Source organism: Copadichromis virginalis, linkage group LG15 (genome assembly GCF_057382275.1).
Source record: "Copadichromis virginalis isolate Kocher_CV1m ecotype Utaka linkage group LG15, C_Virginalis_male_GT1.1, whole genome shotgun sequence".
Taxonomy (NCBI): domain Eukaryota; kingdom Metazoa; phylum Chordata; class Actinopteri; order Cichliformes; family Cichlidae; genus Copadichromis; species Copadichromis virginalis.
The window spans coordinates 33626580-33638510 of NC_140632.1; the positions used below are offsets into that span (position 1 = coordinate 33626580).

General features: G+C 42.0%; 1 long non-coding RNA gene across 2 annotated transcripts; it reads right to left on the minus strand.

The window, feature by feature from the left end:
• Window positions 1-7769: 7769 nt before the first annotated feature.
• Window positions 7770-8383, minus strand: LOC146692803 (uncharacterized). 2 transcript variants are annotated; one of them, XR_014915036.1, is made up of 3 exons: window positions 8288-8383; window positions 8090-8207; window positions 7770-7958 (listed from the first exon to the last, which is right to left on the minus strand). It is a non-coding gene; the product is annotated as an uncharacterized LOC146692803 (long non-coding RNA). The 2 variants fall into 2 exon arrangements; XR_014915035.1 differs by having other exon boundaries at window positions 7770-8207.
• Between the last annotated feature and the right edge of the window lie 3548 nt (window positions 8384-11931).

Genomic DNA, 11931 nt, shown 5'->3' on the forward strand with positions numbered 1-11931 from the left:
AATTAAATAACATTATTTATGAATAATATAATTTTAGTAATCTCGGGGCTTTCGTGACATTTGCAAGTTTAATGACTTACTGTGTAGTGTTCCAGTAACACGTATTGTGTAGTTCTGGCTCACTAAATAACTGATGAGGATGTGCAGTTGTGCACTGAACAGGCTCTATCCATGAATGCAGTGCACAAAAAAGCATTATGGTGTATTGCTCGTAGGGATGGGAAGCTTCTGAAGCGCAGGTGTTAGAAAAACCAAGGCCACGGACCATTGTTCCCTCTAATTTTTCATGTGTCTGAGCGAACACACAAACTCCCTGAGCGGTCCCTTGGACCGCTGTGAGCAACAGTAGACGTGTGCACTGTGGTCACGCCAGCATCGAATCCATCCAAGTTACATGGCTTATTAAAATAATCCAATTACAGCATTTACAATTATGTTAGACTACTTTTAATTAACTGCTTTAGCCCACTTACAATGAAAAAAAAAATCTTGTTCATGACCTGTGTAGTATGTTAACACTATTGGAAGTAACTTAACTTGAAGTAAAAATAACTTGAACTCCAATTTTGAAAACACAACTTTCTTTTTTTTTTTTTTTTTAATAAAGCCCTGACTTGTATTATGAGTAGGAGTCTGGCCTGGGAGAGAGTCCTGTAACCCTCTGTCTGCAAAATACAGTATATAATGACCAATATTGGGCAATTAATTATATAGTTACTTCTCCAAAAAAGTAACTGAGTTATGCAAGTTTTTTGCAGCTGTTTACCTAAAAATGCAGCCAAGGCGTTTTAAAAAAACAACAAAAACATTTCAAACTATTTACAGAACAATCAGGTGTTCTGCATCAAATTTGATGCAACACAAATTATTTGTGCCACTCCAAAAATTATTTCTGTCCACTATGAGATAAAGGAGAAAAACACTCCTGTAACACCTGTAACATTCAGTGGTCGCCTCACTGTTCTGACACACACAACAAAACTATTGACTACACTACACACTAACTACACAAGATTTGCGTTAAACGTTGCAAATCTCTCACATCTTAAAACACTGCTATCACTCCTTAAACTTCCCCCCTTCCTAAACAACTAAATGCCATTTGGGGGGTGGTGTTGTTTTTGCTCACAGGCTTTCGAGCGTTTTCCTTATAAAACGCTGTTTTTACCGTTTCGTCCCGCAGTAAATATAAACAACGATAGTATTCAGGAAGAAAACCAAACATTGCATATATATATATATATATATATATATATATATATATATATATATATATATATATATATATATATATACATATATATATATATATATATATATATATATATATATATATATATATATATATATATACATATATATATATATATATATATATTTTTATCATAACTCTGGTTTTACGTGGCCTATCAACACAATTTAAAAACCTGGTATAAAGTCCACCTTTTCCGTCAATTGCTCCGTCTGTCCTGCTCACATCTCCAATGGTTGTACACGTTGTCATTAACGTGGCTTCACTCCACATCAGCCACGCTGCTTTGCTAACTATAAGGACGCTGTCATAGCCTGTCAACGACGTTGATTAGCTGCGTATATACGAATGTGAATCACAATATTGCCTGGGCTATGGGATAAGGAACATTGCCACTGACCTTCACCCCAGTTTCGACAGGTACTGTACACCGGGCACCATTATTCCAATGTTTCACTAACCAGCACCCCCGCTATGTTTTTGCCGTGGATTGTGAAGCCCAATATGGATTATGCAAGCACTCAAACACTGGAATCTAAAGTGTAATCTGTGGCTTAAACTCACAACTGAATATCTCAACAAAAACCTCCTCTCTGCTTTCAATGAAAAAATAAAACAGCAGGAATTTTCAGCTCTTACTCCCTTTCATCAGAAAACTTTATTTGCTGCAATAAGTTACTTTATCATCACTATAACACATTACTCATATAACACCATAAAAATATATTTATACTGTTAAAAGAAATGTCAGAAAAACATCCATTAAATACAGGTGATCCCTTTTTTTCATTACCACTGACGCTTCTGCTGTAATAATCTCATAAAGAGCAGGAGTAATGCAGTTTCACTATGACCCAGTAAAACATCATGCCAGTGTTATAAGATACAGCATCCACGGCAGTATAAAGTAAAGTTTCTAGCACGAAGCTGAAACGAACACCTGGAAAGCTTCAAAATCAACCAAAAACAAAGCAGACTGATCTCACAACAGCTGGAAACATGTTTGGTTATTCCAACGAATATAGCAGACTCAGAATGATTTACTTTGTAAATTAAGTTACTGAAAGCAACAGGAATATTAAAAGAGAGAGAATTTTGCTGAAGTACACTGATCACTATAGTCACAGACTGCTTTCTTTAACAGTTCCAATATGTTTCTGGCCTCCTAAATATGTGTTGATCATAATTATTAACAGTCTGGTATAATAAGTAGCTTTGTTCGGAACTGTGCAGAGCTTGTCTGTGTCACTGTAGTGTATTGGTGTAGTGAAATTGTCCAGCAGATGTCACCATGGACACAGGTTGACTCTAGTTGAAACTAAGGGGTCATTCAACTTGTGCAGTTAGCTTCAAAGCATAACCCTACTTGAAAATTGGAAAAAAAAATGGAAATGTGCCAAGGATGATGTGTGCTCACAGTCAGCTGTTCTCATGTGTGGTGATTTCACTGATCCACTTCTGCACCTAGTGAAAATATCCTTTCATGGGATATAAAACTCTGACCATTGAGGGGATGTGCGCCAGTGATGTGCATCCTGCCCAGAATGCCAAGTGGCGAACCGCAAGACAATATCCTGAAGCATTGCTACTGGCCAGCATTTCTGCAACAGAAACTGTGGCACAGGCACCGTTTCAGGTCATCTCCCAAGTCAGAATTCCGAAAGAGATACTGACTGATTGGGGCACCTTGTTCATCCGTATGCAGTACCTACAAAAATGAGTCCAAGAAATGGCACCTGGTGAAGAGGCAACAGGATCATGAGCACCCAGGACTCACTCGTAGTGATGTAGTCCTCTGGAAGAGCATCTGCAGTGGAAACTGCATATAACCTTAATGTGGCAGGTTGCAATATAGTTGAACTAAACAGATTTATTGTCCGAAGGCCAAACAAAATGCACATTTATTTCCCCAATTGGACCATTGCAGCTTTTGCTATACTGGTCCACTTGAAAGTCATATTTTATTAGATTTGTATTAGGATTTTGATTTATTACAATCAGAATGGACAAGAAGAAAGAGAAGACGGGAAGAAAGTTAACAGAAGAAGAGAGAGAGGGCACTAAAAATCTTCACCACCTGCTGAAATAAAATGTAAAAAAAAAACATGCAAAAAACTACACAGCAGGGAAACCTCAACAACAACCATCATATGCATAAGTAGCAGTAAATATTAAATATTTAATGTTACTGAGCACACACAGTGTTAATGACACATCACATGTTTAGAGGCAGCAGCCAACCAAGATTGTATGCATTTGTTTGGACACCTGTGTGTGAGTCCACACAGCCTGGCCCCCCTAGGACATGAAGCAGGCATGGAGGAGACCCGGGCCCAAGACATCTATAGGCACCCCAGAGCACGAGAGCCCCAGGAGGACCACCGCAGGGGCAGTCACACCACCCACCAAGAAAAGACCTGAGGAGAGCCCCAGACGGGGTTCACCCAGCAGCTATGGTGCAAAAGCCCCCGCCCCAAATGGTGAACAGAGAACGTGGGTGTGAGAAAACCCCATGCCTCAATCGGCCCTCTCATATGTTGTGTTGATGCATGCTGTTCTAAAGTGCATTTAAAACAGGGGAGGAGCATGGCACCAACAACCTTCAGCCAGATAACAGCTGGTGACAGCTCAGCCCCTCCCAACACCCTAAATGTCTACATGCAATTTAAAATTGAAAAGTGGGCACAGGCACCAGAGGTGAGGCTAAATAAACAGACCGTTCTCTGCACGCCATTCAGTGTGCCTACCCCCAAGGACCTATATGAATGTCTTGTGAGAGTGTAAATAATGTGTCTAAGTTATGGAATAAAATTGAGGCACAGGTGACCAGGAGGGGAGGGCAATACCTCCCCTGCACCTCAGTGACATACCTGTACCTCAAGGCCCTGCATGTGTGTGTGTGTGTGTGTGGGTGGGGGGGGGGGAGGAGGGAGGTAATTAGAGAATAATATAAATCCCATCTCAATGAGAATGACACTGGATGAAAGAGGACATTGATAGCTACATTTTGATGTATATATTATACATGTAGGGAAAAGGTCTGGGTGTGAAAGAAGGAAAAAGAAATTCTTTTTCAGATTATTCTCCAGCCTCAGTTTTTACAGCTGATGATATCATCATGCAGTGTTGGGAAAATTCCATGAAGAATCAAATTCTTCATGAAACCTAAACTGTTCCTGTGGAAGAAAAGAGAAAAAAAAAGATGTCAAAAACACAGAATTACCGGATAAAAGTCTTGTGACTCATATAAAGTTTGATGAAAGTTTGGCAAAGTGCTAGGGCTCCAGAGTGGCCTGGGTTGGTGCAATTTTTTGGAATTTCATAAAAACTATGCAATGAATTGCTGAAAAAAAATACAAGCACATATGTTCAAAAGAAGAAGAATCTAATGGTCCCTGAATGGTTTCTCTAAGTTGAACGATGTTGAAGGACTACACTGGAACAGAGGGAACACACAGGCAGGGATGACTAGACATGGAAACAGAGGGAGCAGAGAATATCATGAGGGGCAATGAGATCAAACCCTAGGACCTAGAAGTAGCAAAACTAAAACACAGACGGCAGCAGTAATTTTAAAGAATAAAAAACAAACAAAAAAACAAACAAACACAGGCATCAACTTGTAACTAACTTACTAGGCACTAAGGAAGAAAGACGGAGGGAAGTAAAGACTGAGACAATTTATTTTTGGGCTGATCACCATTTCTCGTGAACATCCTAACCTCATGAGGCATTTCTGAATATCTCACCAAGCTTGTACCACAATGATTGTAGAATATATACTGTTTTAAAAAGATACAAATTTCAAGAATTGTGAGAACAAATAAATTTGACAAAAATGTGGTGCTGAGATGATTCCGACAGTAGGGGGCAGCAAAGGCTAAACCTGTGTATAAAGTGCAAACGTCACATTGAGAGTCAAAGTCTACCAGCTGTGTGTGTCTGTGTATGTGCACAGTGTGTCTAGGGGGTGGGGGTTTGAGGACTTTAAAAAGATTACATTTTGTGAGCAAAACATTTTAGATGTCACATTATTTTATTTTTAAAAAATATGTTGTGTTCAAGTCTAGAGCACTGTGCTATAAAATCTGCTGCATTGAACACTAATGAACTGCCTGCCAGTATTTCTTAAAACCTGACAGATTTGCCCACGCCACTCTCTCTCTGTCTCTCACACGCACACATGCATACACACCCACACATAAACACAAGCAGAATTAATCTAGATTTAGCGGGTGGAAGATTGCTGCGCTTGATGGCGAGCCAATCTCATTACATAATGCTTCCCCCCATCTGTTTTCATTAGAAGTTAATCTATACAGACCAACTGTCAGTTTCTCCTATGATCCTGACATGTCAAAATCACACACCATTCATTTTAAAACTGTTTAGTTAAAGTGCAATACTTTTTGTAAATAGTCAACAGTGCAATAGACTCAATACTTGAAATGTGCAATTCACTTGTATTTTTATTTTTTATTCCTATTTATTCTATTTATCCCCTTTGTATATTTTATTTATATTTGTCTCTGTATTTATATATGTGTGTGTGTGTGTGTGTGTGTGTGTGTGTGTGTGTGTGTGTGTGTGTGTGTGTGTGTGTGTGTGTGTGTGTGTGTGTATATATATAACAGTTCTGTAACTGTAACTTTGGTCGTTGCTGTGCTTTTTTTGGAAGTCGAATTTCCCAGAGGAACCCATCCGAGGGATTAATAAAGTTCTATCTTATCTTATCTTATCTTATCTAAACTCATTATCCCAGACAGTTGTTTATCTTCAGAGTTGCACATGTGACAGCTTTTTCTTTTTTTAATGAATAAATGAAGAGCTGGCAGCAGAGCTATAGGCAGAATAGCCTCTGCTATATCTGAAACCTGAAAGTCAGGAATAACCCATTAAAAACAAGTTGGATTAACTGTAACACGTTGTAGTGTTATTGCCCTTTATAACTGATCAAAGTGTTTGTGCAAAGTAAGTACAACAAAAATATGCTTCCAATAACGTGTGTCATAGCCTCCCCTTGTTTGTTATTGCCTTGGAGTCTCTATGAGGAGCTGAGCAGAGGTTAGCTTTTTTACTTCCACACATCAACCTGATCACTTGGTTCTAATCATTCTCATTACTGACCTGCATTTAAAGACCAGCTCAAGCACTCAATCTCTACCAGACTCTGTGGTGGTAATCCTTGGCCACGTCTCACTTGCTCACACTCCTCTTCCTTAGCTCACATCGTTAAATTATTTTACCCAGTGGGTCTCCTTGGAGATGAGGCTTTGGCCAGGACTGAAGCCTTTTCCCTCTTAAACCCAATTGAAACTTACCCCTTTTAATTACTTTTTGGAAGGACTTTTTAATCACCCTTTAGCAACTGAGACATAGTTAAAAGGTTATTAAATTTGAGGTAATAAGAGCATGGCTGTCAGGATGTGCAGCTGCAGATTGTGTAAGTTTTGTGTGAGGACCAAAATGCAGACAAAGGAGGCTAGACTAAAACTTAACAAATAGCGAGCTGTTTATTATGGAAGCTGAAAACCATAACTCACCGAGCAGGGCCCATCCACTTAGTTATTTCTCGAAATTACCCTGAGTACTTGGTTTTCTTATCTCACCACCTAATAAGCCCGTTCTCTTAAGATAACCCTGGTGGAAAGTCATAACACTTCTATTACTTGCTTGAAAAATGTAAAGAAACTCAAATGGTAAATGGACTGGTTCTTATCAGTGTTGGGCAAGTTACTTTGAAGTAATTAATTATAATTACTAGTTACTTCTTCAAAAAAGTAACTGAGTTACAAGATTCTAAAAGTAATTAATTACTTGAAAAGTAACTATTGCTTATGTTACGGCCCTAGCTGGGCCTCCTGAAATTGCCCTTGTGTGGGTGTGCTTTTTCTCTCCGCCTCTTCCTCTCTTGCTACACCCCTCTGTCTCTCTCTCACTCTCCTCTCTCCCCAGGACACAGCTGCTCTTGATTAGCCTCGTTGGCCACCTGAATCCAGTCAGCAATCACCTCTGAGGCTATTTAAGCTGGGGGTGAGCTGTGAGCAGGGTGGTTTTTCTCTGGTGTTCCCACATTGGGCGTTGAAGGTGTTGGGAGAGATCCTATAGTGTGGAAGCAGTGTGCAGTGTAATTGCTTCACGTGAGTAGTGTGGGCTAGTGATGGGCAGATGAAGCCCCAGAAAGCACTGAAGCTTTTCATCCAATTGGTTCACCCCAACGCGAAGCTTCATGAAGCTTCATTTGCTCTAGCAGGACACCTACTGGACGTAAAAATAATAGCTGGCATGAATTTGAAGAGTGTGGCATTTTGCACACAGCCTGTAAATGTCAACAACAAAAGGAGTGTGTAAAACATGTATATTGTAGTGATGGCAGTATACTGTGTATATTTATAGTGGCAGTATGGGAAATGATTATTTGGAAATGCTTGAAATGGAAATGATCATTTACTGTGAGGTGAGGTGTGGACAGTGGTTGTGCTTTTGTAACGTTGAGGTATGGACAGCTACACAGTCCTGCCTGTTCACATTTTATTCTGTAAAAACTAAATTTTCACTGCTTTTATGACCTTTTTAGTGGGGAGAACATAGCTAGGATTTAATGATTTAACAAATCTTTTGAATCCTTTGTCCTCCACAATGCTAAATGGCTGGGAGTCCTCAATCACCATGCTAACCAGGTCTTCATCTATTTGAGATTGTTCTCCTGAGGAAAGACAATAAAGATAAAGCACAAATATAAATAGCACACACGTAACTTATAACAGTTGTATAATATTGTTATATCATTTAGTAACATTACTGCATCCTATATTATCATTGCATTTGATGGCTCACCTGGTCTTGCTCCACAATCGGTGTTCCCCTTATTCTCATGCAAAGCTCTGTAGTGCCTAAGCATGGATGAGGTGTTGCTGTTATATCCCAGCTCCCTGGCACATAGCAAACACTTCACCTTGTACAAAAGTCAAGACAGCTCAACATAAATTGTATTGCACCATCAGTATCATGAAAATACATCTTCTGTAGAAATACCTTGTTGGGAGGAATAAGATCAAAATGTTCCCACACAGGGGAGGACATCCTCCTCTTCTTAGCTGGCTCCATTCTCTCCTGACTTTCTCTCCTCACTCTCATAAAACCTCCAAACGGTCTCCAAACTCTCACTAACCGCAACTCTCCATCAAACACCCACATTTTTGAATGAAGTCTGAGGGGTTTATATCGCTGTCATATCTCGCGGCAAAGTTCGAACCACTTCATGAACCAGTCACGTGGTACAGCCGGGCAGCGAGGCTTCGGACGTCATCATTTTCAGCTCCTCCCATAAATGAAGCAAGCCTCGATACGCGCTTCGCGGAAACGCCCCCTCCATTACTCGACACACGCTCCGAAGCCTCGATACAGAACGTCCCATCACTAGTGTGGGCTTGTGGGCCTCGGCAGCAGTAAAACTAGCTGCTGCTAGTAACAGGGTGAGCTTGTGGGTCCCTGGAAGTGCCTCTTCGTGGTGTGGAGTTTTTTGTTTGGTTGTTGTGTTCCGTGTTTTGCAACCTTTTTCCAAGTGTTATTGGTAAAACTGCGTTGCCGGCTCTTTATGTTAAGATTATCTATAATAAAGGCTATTTTATTTACTAAACACACCTGTCTGTTTTCCTTTTCATTCTGTTTCCGGACCCATTTGTTACTGGTCCCCTCGCTTGCACGCCTAGACCCCTTTGTGGGGGACGTAACAATGTGGGGGCTCGTCCGGAATATGAATGGAAGGAACAGCAATTGAGTTTTAGTGTGTTGTTCGCCGGTGGCTTGTTTAGTTGCATTGTGTCTGCTGCGCTCTCTCTCTGGTTAGCAGAGGGGAGTGTCTAGCTGAGCGTGAACTCCTCCTTCAGGCACTCATTTTTTGTTTTGCCTGTTTTATTTTCGGAATAATCCCGGGTGGGGATTAGTTCCCTGTCGGAGGTAGGCTTGTCAGTGCTTTGTGCACTTGATGCTTAGCCTTTAAAGTTGCCTCGAGCCTGGTACACTTCAGAAGCTAAGCAGGCTAAGATTTTAGTAGGTAGGTCTGGGGAGAGAGTCGGTGGTATTTTTATTTTTTGGTTAACCTGTTGCCACACATTTCCCACCTATTTTTCATTTGTGTATTGGAGGTGGTGCTGCTTTGTTGTTACTGTTATCCTCAGGTAGTTTTAGTTTTAATGGCTATTACCGTGTTTAAGGAAAACCCTTCGCTTGTCCAGCTGGACGCCTGTAGGAAGAGGGATTTGCATGAGGTGGCATCATTTTATGGCATTTGTGTCTCCACAGCTCTGCATAAGGCTGAGCTGAAAGCTGCTCTTGTGTCTGGCTTGGTGGAGAAAGGGATAGTGGGTCTGCCAGTCTACCTGAGCATGGTGTAACGTCTCAGCCTGTTCCACAGGTGCCAGATCAAGCTGTAGCTCCTTCAGTGTCTACGCCTGTTGCTCAGGGGATCCCTGAGGACAAGCCGATGACACTGCCTCACTTCGAACCACTCTCCATAGAGTCATCAGTAGGTTCGAAGCAGGATGCTAGGCTACGTGTCCGCCTGGCTCGTCTCCAGTGGGAAAAGGAGGATCGTGAGAGGGAGTTCCAGCTAAAGAAGGAGTTGGAGCTTAAGCGTTTAGACACAGAGCTTGCCAGAGCCAGGGAGGTTGAATTGAAAAAGGTGGAGGCGGAGACAGCTGTTAAGTTGCGACAGTTGGAACTCCAGCAGGCTTCCCTTTCTCCGGCTGCCTCCATTCGGCAGGCAGACACACCGTTTGATGTAGGGAAAAACAGTCGTCTGGTTCCGGTGTTCCGCGACACTGAGGTTGACAGCTACTTCGGGTGGTTTGAACGAATAGCCACAGCCTTACACTGGCCACGGGAGTCGTGGGCCATTTTGCTACAATGTAAGCTGGTAGGTAAAGCTCAGGAAGTTTGTTCCTCATTGTCAGGTGAGGACAGTCTGACTTATGACAAGCTGAAAAGTGCCATCCTTCTAGCTTATAAGCTCGTCCCAGAAGCCTATAGGCAGCGTTTCTGGGGATTAAAAATGGGACAGGGTCAATCCTACCGAGATTATGCAAGGAAGAAAAGTATGCTTTTTGATCGGTGGTGTGTGTCCAGCAAAGCTACTGACCTGGCGTCGGTTCGTGAATTAATGCTGATAGAGGAATTTAAGAACTGCGTCTCCAAGCGCATCGCAGTATACCTCAGTGAACATAAGGTGTCCTCATTACAGCAGGCTGCAACACTGGCTGATGAGTTTGCCCTCATCCATAAAACCAGTGTCATTAAGAATGACCAACGCGACGCCTCAGTGAAGGTTAGTGATGTGCCAGCTGCACAGTACCCAAAGAGTGAGGTACTTGTGTCCCATCCCAAAGCAAAACGGAAGCGTTTTCTGTTTAAAGTCTGGCCATTTGATAGCAAATTGTGAGGCCTACAAACAGAAACAGTTGGTCTCGAGGGCTAGGAGTGTGCCAGCTAGCAAAGCTGATACAGGTGTGGTTTCAAGATCCAAAACAAAGCTCTGTTTCTTCTGCCACAAACCTGGCCACCTGATTGCTCACTGTTCGAAAGCCAACTCAAGGCAAAATCGATCTGCTTTCAAAAGAGTGAACTGTGGTTCGCAAACAGACAAAGTTGCCAGTCCTAGGCAACAATTGGAGCATAATTGCTCAGTGGTCTCATTTGGTGAATGTCAGAGGTCGACTAATTCTGAGCTGCCACCTGTTGACCATCTTCCAGATGACCTACAGTGTGACAGATTGTGTGTGACACAACCATTCCAACCTGCACCTCTGGCTAACCAGCATGCCTTTCGCCATGACCTAGCGAAAAAGCATCAGAAGTGTTGCTGTAAGGCCTTCTAGCTGCCTTACGGGTTCTCCATATGTGATGGCTCAAAAAACATCTGGCTGTCACTTGAGACACTATGTTGAGGGACTTGAGCCAACCCCGTGCAGTGTTTTCAACCCATCAAAAAGGTCTTGGCAGATTTGGCAGGGTATGCCTAACTGTTATTATGGTGCATGGTAGGTATATGTTTAAAGGTTGGGTAGGACGTTCTGTGACAAACCACTGGTTTGTATTTATGGGAGGGGGTGTTACGGCCCTAGCTGGGCCTCCTGAAACTGCCCTTGTGTGGGTGTGGTTTTTCTCTCCGCCTCTTCCTCTCTTGTTACACCCCTCTGTCTCTCTCTCACTCTCCTCTCTCCCGAGGACACAGCTGCTCTTGATTAGTCTCGTTGGCCACATGAATCCAGTCAGCAATCACCTCTGAGGCTATTTAAGCTGGGGGTGAGCTGTGAGCAGGGTGGTTTGTCTGGGAGAGATCCTATAGTGTGGAAGCATTGTGCAGTGTAACTGCTTCACGTGAGTAGTGTGGGCTTCGGCAGCAGTAAAACTAGCTGCTGCTAGTGACAGGGGGAGCTTGTGGGCCCTTGGAAGTGCCTCCTGTGGTGTGGAGTTTTTTTGTTTTGTTTTTTTTGTTTTTGTTTTTTTTTGTTTGGTTGTTGTGTTCCGTGTTTTTGCAACCTTTTTCCAAGTGTTATTGGTAAAACGACGTTGCCGGCTCTTTATGTTAAGATTATCTATAATAAAGACTATTTTATTTACTAAAAACACCTGTCTGTTTTCCTTTTCATTCTGTTTCCGGACCCATTTGTTACTGGTCC